The sequence below is a fragment of the Archocentrus centrarchus genome, chromosome 1 (genome assembly GCF_007364275.1).
Source record: "Archocentrus centrarchus isolate MPI-CPG fArcCen1 chromosome 1, fArcCen1, whole genome shotgun sequence".
Classification (NCBI taxonomy): domain Eukaryota; kingdom Metazoa; phylum Chordata; class Actinopteri; order Cichliformes; family Cichlidae; genus Archocentrus; species Archocentrus centrarchus.
Window position 1 is genome coordinate 29,954,709 of NC_044346.1, and position 13,676 is coordinate 29,968,384.

Here is a 13,676-nt window from a genome sequence, read left to right on the forward strand (position 1 = left end):
CAGAGTTGTGGTAGAGGGGTTAAAAATTGGCTTTGGACATCTCTGACACTCAGATCATCCTTCCTGTAAAGTAAGTCACACTGAGAAATCGGCACTTTTCAGCAGACATATATGTGCATGTGTATATCAGTATGTGTCTGACTGATGATGGGGGTCACAGAGCAAACCAAAATAATTTCTTTAAAAAAAATTACTGCAGACCCAATTTAGAAACTCAAAATATATTTTCATATTATCATAGCAAACATTCTTATAATTTCTACCTTTGCGTTTACCTGCTTATGAATAATCATCTAGCAAAATTATCTACATTTCATATGCTGTATCATATTACTTGAATGATACACTGGTGACAAATTGTGTGCTTAAATTGTGATCTAAGACCGCTTTTTTTTTTTTTTTTTTAACCACTTCTGTGTAGCACCCTCTTTAGGTCTTTGAGGGGACTTACATATGAAATTAAATTTATGGCAAAAGTCACTCAAAAAAAATAACCGCTTTCACACTCAGCGCAGCCCCAATCAGTTTGTCAGTCTCCCTCTCCTTTCTCCTGTCACTCGTGAACAAGACCCCGAGATAACTGCTCCACCTCAGACAGCAAAGTTTAAACTTATGAGTTATGACTTTTGTGCAAATGATCCCCATGAATATAAGGTTCAGGCTTTAGATTGCTCTAAATGCTGGGATATCCAGTCATGTCAGGCACAGAACTCTGGCTGTGAGCACATAAACACTACCTACCTGCTATTCAAACCTTTGCAAGGGGCAACCAGTCAGAACAGAGCTGGCATAAAGCAGTTCTTCTCAAATTGCATCAAGCTGCACAAAGTTTAATTTTAGTGCATTAATTGAGTTTTCAGTGCCTAATTTACAACTGATCCTCCACACTGTGGAGTGTATTTTTTCTCTTTAGTTGCACTCCTTTTACAAACAACCAGATACTGAGGTTTTAATTCGTTATGAATTATAATTTTTAATGGATATTAATAGTTATTAATAATGTCATCATATTAGTGATATATTATCTGACGGACTGACAGAACAGGTGGCAAACCAAGTGAAAACTTTATCGTGAGAAAGTTCAGTCATGAGAGTCTTTGTGTTTTCGAGTTGTGGTTTAGTGGTTTTAAAATTGACGGTGCCTACCTCTGTTGTTTTTTTTCTTTTTTTTAATCACTGAACACGTTCTTCTTGTAAAGTATGTGGCAGTGAATAAACACCTTTGCAGCAGGCATGTGTGCATGTGTATACAAGAACATGTCTGACTGATCATGTGGTCACAGAACATACTAAGTTCATTTCCTATTTAAAAAAAAAATATCAAAGCAGAACCACTTTAGAAACTGAAAAGATATTTTCATATACCCATAGCAAATATTCTTATTTTTATTTTTCATTTAACTTCGAACAAAATGATCTACACTTAGTATGCTGTACTATATTGTTGGGAATTTTAATCACTTTGGTATTGGTATTTACTTTTTATATCATGTATTAAAGTATATTAGTCACACACACATTGGATTAATGAACACTGTATGCTTAGGTTACTGGGGTAAAGTTGACGCCTGTTATATCTATTATTCATATATGGTTAAGGCCTCAGTGGTGGGACTCAGGAACATCTCTGGTTCACATGACTTTGTCACCTCATGTTGTATTTTACGGGGCCATATGACAGGTAGGCTCCAAAAGTGGAGTTCTGCAGACCCACCTGTGTTTTTTGTAACATGAATTAGTAAGGGGGATAAATTCTAGCTAAGTGGGGATGTCAACGAGGTGTTTTCATAGCAGAGGTTTTAATTGAAAGAAGATCCTTCATTATGACATCTGCCAGAGCTGTTGTAAACCACTGGGTACTCTGGTGACGTATGTTTCTTTAGTACACGTGGGACGAGAGTTGGCAGAGCCTCAAAGGGTGATTGGTTGGGGTTCAAGATTCAGGGGGTTGAGAATTTACGTAAATTAGGAAGGGTAAAAGGCAAGTGGGGAGTTACCATCTTTAAGATATAAAATAAGGTGCTTGCACTGCCTCACTCTTATTTTTGCTCTTACCTTTCCTGTCCTCTTCTTCTTCTCTTCCTGTCTCTGCATCTTTCTCTGTCTCTTAGTTTATCTCTTCTCTCTTTGTGTGTGTGTATTCTAGTCCTAGTTCTGTTTCTGTCTGTGTTTTGTGTAACCAAGATGTCTAATAAACAGCCTGCACCGTAACCTGCTCATCCCAGTGATTTTTTTGGAAATTTTGGTTTTAATTGAGTTTGAACTTTCAGCCAAGAGGAACATGGGGACCCCTACAATTATGAACCAACTGTATCACATGGATAATTATTGTAGGGTCTTTACCTTACAATACAAAGCGCTTTGAGGCAACTGTTTGTTGTGATTTGGCACTATATAAATATAATTGAATTGAATTGATATACTTTTATACTTTTATATATCTTTTTTTAGCATACGTAAATAAGTCTGCACTCAAATGTGTGTAAAAGTCACTCCACTCTAATATTTGTCTTCTGTAGGTTTAAGTAAGCACAGTGATGTGACAGCAAGTGGCAGACAAAAAAAATTAAGTAGGTGACAATTGTTCAGAATGTGGTGTAAGTGTAACAGTGTTTATCTTGTATGCGATTTCACTTGCCATGATAACCACAGCATATTTGTTATGCATCTATAGAGATTAAGTGGCACAATAGTGCTCTCTCTGTCTGTCAGAGGGAGGGGATAAATGCCACTGGCAGTGTTTAAGTTGCCAGGTCATGAGAGACGAGAATGAGTGTGCTGTGTTTGAGTTACTGTTAATGAGCCAGCCTGCCTGACCAGTACATACTCTGTTCTTATCCACATTATAAAAGGCACCACTTAAAGGTAAACAAGCCTTTGTCCATCATTCACTACACGACACAGAGTCGAAGGTCTTTTTTGTGTACCAGCCAGTTACAACAAAGTGTAATTGAACCTGGTTACATAAGGCCACGTTTTGTAAAGGCTGTTAGAAGAACACGGAAAGGCTGAATCATACTGTACCGCATATGTGCAGCGACCTCTTTAGGCGTTACTGTGTTACTACTTTGAATTCTATGAAAAGAAACTCAGTAACAAAGTTACTCATTTTGGGGTCAGGAAATAAATGTAGTTCATTGTGTGTCATGGTTTTTTATGCTGTCATAAAAACTAAAGGATCAAAATTCAAATACAGAAATATGAAAAAATCTGTCAGAGAGAATTATATTCAAAGTTGTCAGGGCAAAAAAAAAAGACTAAAGTCTTCTCAGTCCAGAGTTTGAGGATCCAGTGCCTGATTGATGGCAGCATCTTGGACGGTGTCATCAGTCACTGGAACAGCATCTGCTTCAAAAGCCTGCAGCCCCACTGCAACCTGAGCTTCTGCAATGTCTGTATTTTACTCACAGTGATCACCCTGTGAATAAATCATTCTTAAAACTAGTTTCATCAGAGCAGTAAATATTAATGCTTAAAAAAAACCAACATTAGATGCTGAGTGGGGTGACTACTGGGGGGTAACTATTGAGGGTTTGGGGGGGTGAGGTGTGGATGAGCACTGTTGACCGGCAGTCAGTTATAATAGCACTCTTGTTTTCATATATAATCAGGCGGGTCTTTTTACCTTTTTACTGACTGTGTTCTGGGATGAGGTTGGAGTGTGTCGGAGTGTGAGTTGATGTGGATGGGTGTGTCTTGCTGTACATTTGTCTTTGTCTTTATGTGCGTGTGTGCGTGCGTGCGTGCGTGCGTGCGTGCGTGTGTGTGGCTGGTCCTGGGTCTGGGGCTTGCTGTGCCTCGGCCTCTGTGGGACTGTGTTTGCTCTCCACTGGTTGTTGCTGCTTCACCCCCAACTGCCCTTTCTTCTAAAAACACTAATTCACATCCTGTATCATGCTTATGGTTTTTTTTTTGTCAATATTAACCACAGAAACCATACTCCAGGAGTATTTTTGGGAGTGTGGTTGATGGAATTTAAGTTCTTATACTGTATTACAGCTAGTATTTTTATACAATGCATGTGTGACTGCAAGAGGAAGACAGAATCACTTTTTACTGTAGATATGAAAAATGTGACAGCTTTACCCTTTATTTAAAATGTTACATTTTGGCTGATGAAAATTAAAGTTATTCAAAATCTATTTTAGATTTATATGAAAACAAATATACACATGATTGAAATATATGCTGAAAAAGTAATCCAGAAAAATATTGGAATTTTTTTTTTCATGTACAAACACTTTAATTAAGAAATGAGGATTTTGTATTCATATATTCATGGTTAAATAAAAAGAAAAGTAAAAAAAAACAAAAAAACAAAGAAAGAAAGAAAAAACTGTTGCAGGTCTCCACCAGAAACTTTCAACCTATTCCAAGGCCAGAATGTGTTTATGCATGTATGTCATGTATCTTATCTCAAAACTACAGCTGCCAGGTACAATATGTCTCCTACTTCAGTCCTTTTTCAAATGTCAACAACTCCAGTGCTGTGTGTAAATTTAGAAATTGCATTTTCAAAACCAGCCCTAAAACTCATCCTGCACATCTAAATCAAATAAATATAAGAAAACACTATTTTTTGAAGAGGAAGTAGATTTTAAATTTTCAGTCTGATGAAACTATTTCCTTGTATTTGTTGGTGTGAAGCTTGCTACCTGTTCTGTTTGAATAGAATAGAACAGAATGCCTTTATTGTCATTGTACAGGATGTACAATGAGGGCCACTCCGGTTCAGTGCCATGCAGTAGAAAGTCAAACTTTCTAAAATATAAAATATAAATTAGAACTTCTAAAAATATACAGAAAATAAAACAGTATGTATCAAATATTCAGAAAATAAAATGTATAAAAAATACAGAAAATAAGAGAATATATAAAAATATATACGTTGTAAAAAAAAAAAGTGTATACATATAATAATGAAGATGGTGAGTATTGCATTAGTGAATGAATATTGGATATTACACAATATAGGAGTGATAGATATTGTTCAGTATGAACAATATCTATCACTCCTATATTGTGTAATATCCAATATTACTCAATATAGGAGTGATAGATATTGTTCAGTATGAATAATATAATATTGCACAGAGATGTGGGTATTGCACAGTTAGAGTGTGTGAGTTCAGGGTGGTGACTGCTCTGGCGAAGAAACTGTTCTTGAGTCTGTTTGTTCTGGCATTGATGCACCTGTAGCTCCTGCCAGAGGGCAGCAGGACAAACGGTTCAAAGTGTGAGCTGTCATTGATGATGATTCTGGCTCCTCTGAGGCAGCGGGAGGTGTAGATGTCCATCAGCGAGGGGAGAAGGCAGCCAACAATTCTCTATGCTGTCTTGACTAGGTTTGAGTCCAAGTTGTTCTTCCTGAGGACCCTCAGGAAGTGAAGTCGCTGCTGAGCCTTCTTGATGACAACTGTGATGTTATCTGACCAAGATAGCAGACATGAGGACACAAAGAAACCTGAAGATGTGGACCCTCTCTACATGCTCGCCGTTGATGTAGAGGGGGGCTGGGTCATCCCCCCTGTACATCAACATGGATTATTTTGAGCCTGATAAAAAATAAATACATTACTAAGGGGTTCCTGGGAAAGTTCTGAGGCTTTCATGTCTAACAGCTGGATTACGGTGTTGTCCCTTCTCTGTGGATGGTCCTGCAGGCACATGTCTGGCTGTGAGCACAGAAACTGTTGTTTAAACCTTTTGTTAAGGAGGAGCAGTCAATCAGAAAAAGTTGTTTAGTGTAGTTGTTCTCACACAACAGTATTTCAATCATGCTCCACTTCAGAGCCTAAAGAAAATTCATGATTGTGCAGTCTTTATTAGTCATTACCCACAAAAAAGGAAGTTGAATTTTAATTGTGTGATACAGTTTCTGCAAAGGCTTGGGTCTACAAATATCATCATCAAACTTATGCATGGACTCATCAGTGAAGATACAACACTGCCATGCACCAACTAGGCCTGCATCCTTTGGGCAGACTTCAAAGAACTCAAACAGGAGTGACAGCACATCTGTGGTGTCTGCAGCTGTCTGCAACAGCGTGTAATCCATGCTAATATGCACCAGCAAACTTTTTCCCCTGGTCATCCTGTTCCACCTTTAGCAGCACCATGCCCCACCAGTGGGGGTCCTGCCCTACAGTTTCAGAACCACTGGCTTACAGGGTGGCCTTAAAGAGAGAGGAGATGTTGCACTAATTCCCAGCAGATGCTGTGGGGGTCGGATATCAACTCAAGAGAAGTGAGAGGACATTGACTTCAGTATGTGCATTCGTTTCAGTTTAGTTTCAGTTTAGTTTTAGTTTTAGTCTCAGTCAGATGATTCAATTCAATTCAATTCAATTTTATTTATATAGTGCCAAATCACAACAAACTGTTGCCTCAAGGCACTTTGTATTGTGGGTAAAGACCCTACAATAATACAGGGTGAATTACCAAACTAATACAAAGCAGTATCTGAAAACCGGATAAGCTACGAACATACAGCATAAAATGTTTTGTTTGACCTCTCAGCCTCTTATTGGTCTTTCCTCTCTCATTTAAACTAACTCTTGTCTAATGTCCAATTACAAATGTTTCACTTTCTCCCTGATTTTCCAGCAAGCACTCCTTGCTTCACAGTTTTTACAGTAATGCAGAAGAAGTTTCTTTCGGGTCAGTCATACAGTATCAGTGCGCAGCGCTGTCTGCCAACGTGTCTTTATTCATGTGACCACAAGGAGGCACTAAAATCCAAGTCTTTAGAATACTGAATTGGGGACACTGTATTAGTGAGGGCATGAACTCACTCTTATTTTCACAAGCTCTCACTGACTGCAAACACACAGAGTGTAAGGTATATGCATGCTGATATTAACCACAATATTTGTGCATATGCTCATAAACACAGGCACAAATGCACAGGATACTACACTGACTAGTCTGTACCCACTGGGGATGTAGACCGACACCTCCCCTGACATTAACCAGAAGTGTTAACCCCATTAAGTGGTATTTCAGACCTGGTTAGGCTTGTGTGGACAGGTTTTGTACAACAGATGTTTGATTTACACAAATCCAAGGAGCCACAGACACATAGCAGAAACAATGACAGTACAATTTTGTGTACAAGCTTAATAAGATGAAGATGTTGCTCATTACTGGAGGAGTTTACACATTCATTCATTTACATCATCAATATAAAACTAAAAATATCCTGTCTCAGAGTGATGCTGAAAAGCTAATTCATGCATTTATTATTTGTAGATAAGAAAAGATAAGATAAGATGAAATTTTAATGATCCCACAACGGGGAAATTTGTGCATTACCACGTATTACCAAGTACAGAAAAGAACAGAATGAGATCAGCAGTTAAGGATAAATAAGACAAAATAAAATAGAATAGAATAAGTAAAAATACAATACAGCTATCAATGAGAAAAAAACAAAAAAACCTTATATACATTTGTAGCAGAAAAGAAGTACATCTGTATACAGCATACACAGTATGTATTATGGATGGAGGAATGTAAACAAATATAAATGTATATGTAATATATGTATAAGGTGTATTGTATGCATAAAGTGATGACAGTGGAGGTAAAGTGACTCATGCGTTAAAAAGTCTAACTGCTGTTGGGATGAATGACCTGTGAAAGCGCTCCTTGCTGCAGCGAGGATGTTTCTCTGATTGAAGGAGCTGCTCAGCACACCCACGGTCTCATGCAGAGGGTGATGGAGGTTGTCCATAATGGATGTCAGCTTTGCTAACATCTCACCCGCCACCATCACAGACTCCAGAGGACATCCCAGCACAGAGCTCGACCTCCGCACCAGTTTGTCGATCCTGCAGACACTGAAGGACCTTAGTCTCCTCAGCAGATGGAGTTGGCTCTGGCCCTTCTTATACAGGACATCTGTGTTTGTAGTCCAGTCCAGCTTGTTGTTGAGGTAAACACCCAGGTACATGTAAGAGACCACTGTCTCGATGTCCTTTCCCTGGATGTTCACCAGTGCTGCAGGGGGTGACCATCTCCTTCGTCTTGCTGGCGTTGATTTGGAGAGCATTCGTCTCACACCAGCCGACAAAATCACTGATGACCCCCCTGTATTCCTCACCGTTCCCGTCTGATACACATCTAATGATGGCCGTATCATCTGAGAACTTCTGTAGGTGGCAGTGGGCTGAGTTATACCTGAAGTCTGAAGTGTACAGACTGAACAGAAAGGGTGAGAGGACAGTGCCCTGCAGCGCCCCCGTGCTGTAGACTGCTCCGTCAGACACACAGTCATCCCTCTCAGCAGTGCAGGCTGGATGGTGTTGAAAGCACTGGAGAAGTCAAAAAACATGACTGTCACAGTATTCCCCACCTGTTCTAGGTGAGAGAGGGATCTGTGCAGCAGGTAGATGATGGCGTCGTCCACCCCGATGCCAGGCTGGTAGGCAAACTGCAGGGCTGGACTCTTGTAATTCATTATTATCAGGCTGTCCTAAAAGCTCCCTGAAAAGCCTTCAGCTGATCCAAAATGCTGCAGCTAGAGTACTGACAGGGACTAGAAAGAGAGAGCATATTTCTCCCATATTGGCTTTTTTTCATTGGCTCCCTGTTAAATCTAGAATAGAATTTAAAATACTTCTTCTCACAAGGTCTTGAATAATCAGGCCCCATCTTATCTTAAAGACCTCATAGTACCATATCACCCTAATAGAGCACTTCACTCTCAGACTGCTGGCTTACTTGTGGTTCCTAGGATACTTTAAGAGTAGAATGGGAGGCAGAGCCTTCAGCTTTCAGGCCCCTCTTCTGTGGAACCAGCTCCCAGTTTGGAATTTGGAGACAATAGAAAGCGCCTTGAGGTGACTGTTTGTTGTGATTTGATGCTATATAAATAAAATTGAATTGAATTGAATTGAATTAATACTAATTGTCAATGTACAGGAAGTATTTTATTGACAGTGTTGCACTCTTGAAAAACAGGTTTTAATCTCAATGTGTTTTTTTCCTGGTTAAATAAAAGTAAAATAAATAAAACAGTCATAGGTCCTCAAAAGGGAGCTAATTTTAACCACTTTGCTTGACTAGAGTTTAATAATTTTGTCCAGTCCAGTCAAATCACAGAGCAAAAACACAGCAAAATGCAGGATTATGATTATGTTTACTTTTCTGCAATCAAAAACACACTTTCCTCTTGTGTAGCAGTAGTACCAAATTATAAGTAACTGAAACACTACCCAACCATTTATGCTAATAACTGTTTAATTACTGAGTCAACTGTGTAGCTTCTTATTGGAGTTTTAGCTGACAGAGGAGAATGCAGCTGCACATGTGAAATCATTCTTAACGTAGCCCTGCCACGCAGACTAATGCTCTTTTTTAGTGTGATAGGAGGAACAGTATCAGCTATGTCAGGCATGCCCCACTTTAGAGGCCAAAAAATATCATGGCTCAGACTGCACAGTTTGCGTTTTGTGGATAACAATTAAAAAAGACAATGTACTTAAATATAGTACTTACAGATATTAATCACAGGCAACTTGTTCTGTTTGGCCTCTCAGCCTCTTTCCTCTCTCATTTAAACTAACTCTTGTCTTCTTTCCACTTACAAATTTCTCACATTTTCTCTGATTTTCCAGCAAGCCTGCCTTGTTTCTACAGTAATGCAGAAGAAGTTTCTTCATACAGTCATACAGTATCAGTGTGCATTGCTGTCTGCCAACATGTCATTATTCATGTGACCACAAGGAGGCACTAAAACTCAAAGTCTAGAATACTGAATTGGAGACACACTATTAGCGAGGGCATGAGCTAAATTTCATTTACACAATAGCTCTCACTGACTGCAAACACACAGAATGTAAGGTATATGCATGCTGATATTAACTACAACATTAATGCACATATTCATGAGCTCAGGCACAAATGCAGAGGATATTAAACTGACTAATCTGAGCCCACTGAAGATGTAGACAAGCGCTTTCCCTGACATTAACCAGAAGTGTTAACCCCATGAAGTGGGATTTCAGATCTGGTTACAAGCTTTGTGCAACAGATCTTTGATTTATACAAATCCAAGAAGCCAAAGACACATAGTGGAAAATGTGAAAAATATATGAATCACATCTTTAAGATCAATTCTGATTTATTCCTGATATATCTAAACCAAACCAAAGTGATCTGGGTTCCTTCTTAGTGGATTCACAGGGGGCTTTGGAGACACACGGAGATGCACTGTTAGTACAGCTCTTTCTATATCTTATGTTTAGTTATGTGTTTTCTACGAGTGCCATCACCTGTTCTTTCATATTTTATAGCTGGTAAAGGATTGATGTAGATCCCAGACTTATTATCATAGCTGCTTTGGTCCTCTGTGGGTGAATATCCTGAACCTGCAGGAAGTTTGGAGAAAGAGATGTTTTCATAGATATCAAGGGGTATGCTACTGGCTGCTGTGGGTTCAGATGTTGGTGGATCTGGTCTGTGTTGGTGAGTAGAGACAGAAGTCCTCTCAGATAGCTTTTTACTATGCTTTGTCCTCTTGTCAGTGTCACTGTACTCACAGCGGATCTGCTGAATGGTGACAAAGAAAAAACAAAATCAGCACAGTCTTATATGTTCTACATTTCCTTAGTTACATTTCATTTTGGCATAAGATCCTTCTTCTTTTGCTTTCTCCTTTTTTTTTTTTTTGGCTAAGAACACTGTGTGAATTAGACAAAAACCTTCAGACTTTCATAAGTCTCATTATCAGTTATCTGGATCTGTGTCACAGAGCCAGCAATTTAAACAGAGCTGCTTCTGGGAGGATACCAGTGTGTTTCAAAGTGAGGGAGAGTAAATTAACCTCACCAACAGGTCTACCCCAGTCAACCTCATTACTGCAAATTCCCAAAACACATCATTTATGCGGCATTCATTCGGAAGGCGCTCATACTGAGCCCTACTTCTGAATGAGACCATCACTATCTCCAAGGAGCAACAGGACACCCAGAAACGCATACAGACTGGTGGAAATATGAAAGGTTTACTTGCAGCTAATTAATTTAGCTCAACTTAGTTTACCTTAAAGGCAGAAAGCAAAGGGGGAAGCAGCACCAAGCTGCACCTTTAAAGGCCATCAGACAAGCTCTGAATTTAATCCATCCAAAAGAAAAAGGTGTAGTTTGAAGTTGATTGTGTGCCAGAGGCTCTGCAAGTCTGTTAAAGTTTCCTGATTTTCCACAAGTTAAAGAGGCTCAACTACAAATTAAACTGAGATGCAAAATGTTAAACAGTGTGCTTCAGCCATGCAGTTAGACATGTATGCTTTATCTATGGATAGAGCCAGAATACCAGTATCCTCTGGGCATTAACTTCTTTAGTTAACCATCTGCTGCCTTTAGCATCATATTTAGAAGAAAGGCACAAGAGTGATATTTATCTTTCCACCTAACAACATGCTAGTTTTACTCTGACACAACACAGAATGCAGATGGTGTACGTCTCATGCATCACTCTCATTATACTTCTGTAAATTCAACTCAAAATATATTTTTATGCCTCATTTTATTTTCGGGGTGATCTCCAGTTTCTGATTCATACCTTGCTTTGATTTGCATTGCTGAGATCTGTGATGTTGCAGTAAACTTGAAGTGTATGCTGTGAGGTTTTTCTGGACTTCCTGAAGCACACAGCCAGCAGCAAGATAGAGATCAGCGCAACACCCCCAACAGCAGCGTACACAATGGTGCCTGATGAAAGCAAGATAATTAGCAAATCTTATTCATACAAACACTTTTAAGTCACAACATCAAACAGAAGTTTACCTGTGCTGATTTTAGCTTTTTTCAGGAGTGAAGTTTAAAGCTGTTGGCAGAATAAAATATTACTTCATGTAAGTTCATCTGTGATTGAGATTCATACAGACTGAAATTTGATCATATTTTTATACCTGTTGAAAGTTTTGTAGGCTTCATTGTTCCTGTTCCAGTTGTGTTCGTGTTTTGATCTGTCCGTGTGGTAGAAACATCAGGCAGGGCAGTTGTCTCAGCTTCTGGAGCTGTATAAGCAAGAGTGGTGGTGGAGGTATTTTGAATATCGGCACTTTTACTTTTGTCAAAATAATATAGATTAAACAAAAGCATTGTAAAATGTTCTTTTACCTTTAAATATCTTTAATTCAAAATTGCATTACCTGTATTACCTGCATGTTGTACTTTGAAAACAACAGCAAAACTACTTTTTCTGTAATTCTCCTGTTATTGCTATATTAAACTGCTAATACTGATGTATTAATGCACAGGAAACATTTTACAGTTGTATTCACAATAGGTAGAGTTTGGTAGTGGTAGCAGTAGTAGTAGTAGTAGTTTGGTAGAGGTTAACCGATCTGCAAAATAACTGTCCACAAACTGTGGAACAATTTCAGAATAACGTTCCTTATTTGAAGTTTCTCAATTTGTAAAATTGTGAAGACCGGGAATATCTTGTCATCTACAGTACATAATATCATCAATAAATTCAGAGAATCTGGAGAAAGCTCAACAATTTCTCTGGACCAATGCTCATCTTAAAAGGACTGAGGAAAAGTGGGAAACTGTTTTGTGGTTAGATAAATCGAAATTTGAAATTCTTTTTCGAAAACATGGACGCTGCCTCCTCTGAACCAAAGAGGATTGCGACCTGTTACCAGCACTCAGTTCAGTAATCCTGCATCTCTGATGATATGGGGTGCATTAGCGCCTATGGAATTGGCACCATTAGTGCTGAAATGCATATACAGGTTTTAGAGCAGTGGTTCCCAAAGTGAAAAGTGTTGCGGCCCCCTTAAAAACCAGAAAATCCCTTGGACCCCCCCCCGCACACACACACATACACTTTTTCATTCAGCATCACAACAGACTGAAAATTTTTAGTCATTTTAAAAGAGAAATGGCAATATACGCACCTTTCTTTACTGTAAGCTGTACTTCAGTATATGTGTCAAAAACAGTTCTGTCCACTGCACACCAATATGTCTGTGAGTCTGACAACTGGAGATGGCTGAAGGTCACAGTGAAGGATCCATCCCCAGAGTCCACCAGAGTTATCCTCCCTGATGCCGCTCTTCTGCCAGATTTCACAGTAACCAGTATGTCCTCCATGCTTTTACACGGATCTTTGCAAAAGTATTTATTATTTGACCATGCAAATGTGTGTGAGCACTGGAAGGAGACTTCTCTCCCCTTGAATCCCTCTGCTTTGATTATGGCTTCGTCTGTCAATGTAGCTGCTAAAATTGTTCATGTGACAAAATAAAAGTTTTCAAAATGAATGTTTAAAAGAATCAAAATGTAGATTTTGAGAAGTCACTTACCGTATAAAAGGCAGGAGAGGAAAGAAATGGTCTTCATTGTGGAAGATAAAGTGTCAGCAACAGTATTCTTTCTTATTCTACATGGTCCTTTCAGGCTCTGCATTTGCAACCTCGGTTATTAAAGGCATAAAAGGTGGTTAAATACATCAGCATAACCCACCACTGTGTGAGCTTGTCATGATCGCAATAAAACATGTAAACAATTAATATTTAGTAAGTAAATATATATACTCACACTCACGGTATATTATAAAATAATACAAAGTGCGCTTAGAGCCAAAGAAGCCACAAAGTACACAGATATGGTGAGCGGTGGAGGACAGATGCTTCTGAAAGTTCTGCTCATGCAAATTAATCT

General features: G+C 38.9%; 1 pseudogene; it reads right to left on the minus strand.

Annotated features, from left to right (window-relative positions):
- Positions 1-10,115: 10,115 nt before the first annotated feature.
- On the minus strand, positions 10,116-13,355 carry LOC115778282 (uncharacterized; annotated as a pseudogene).
- Positions 13,356-13,676: the final 321 nt, after the last annotated feature.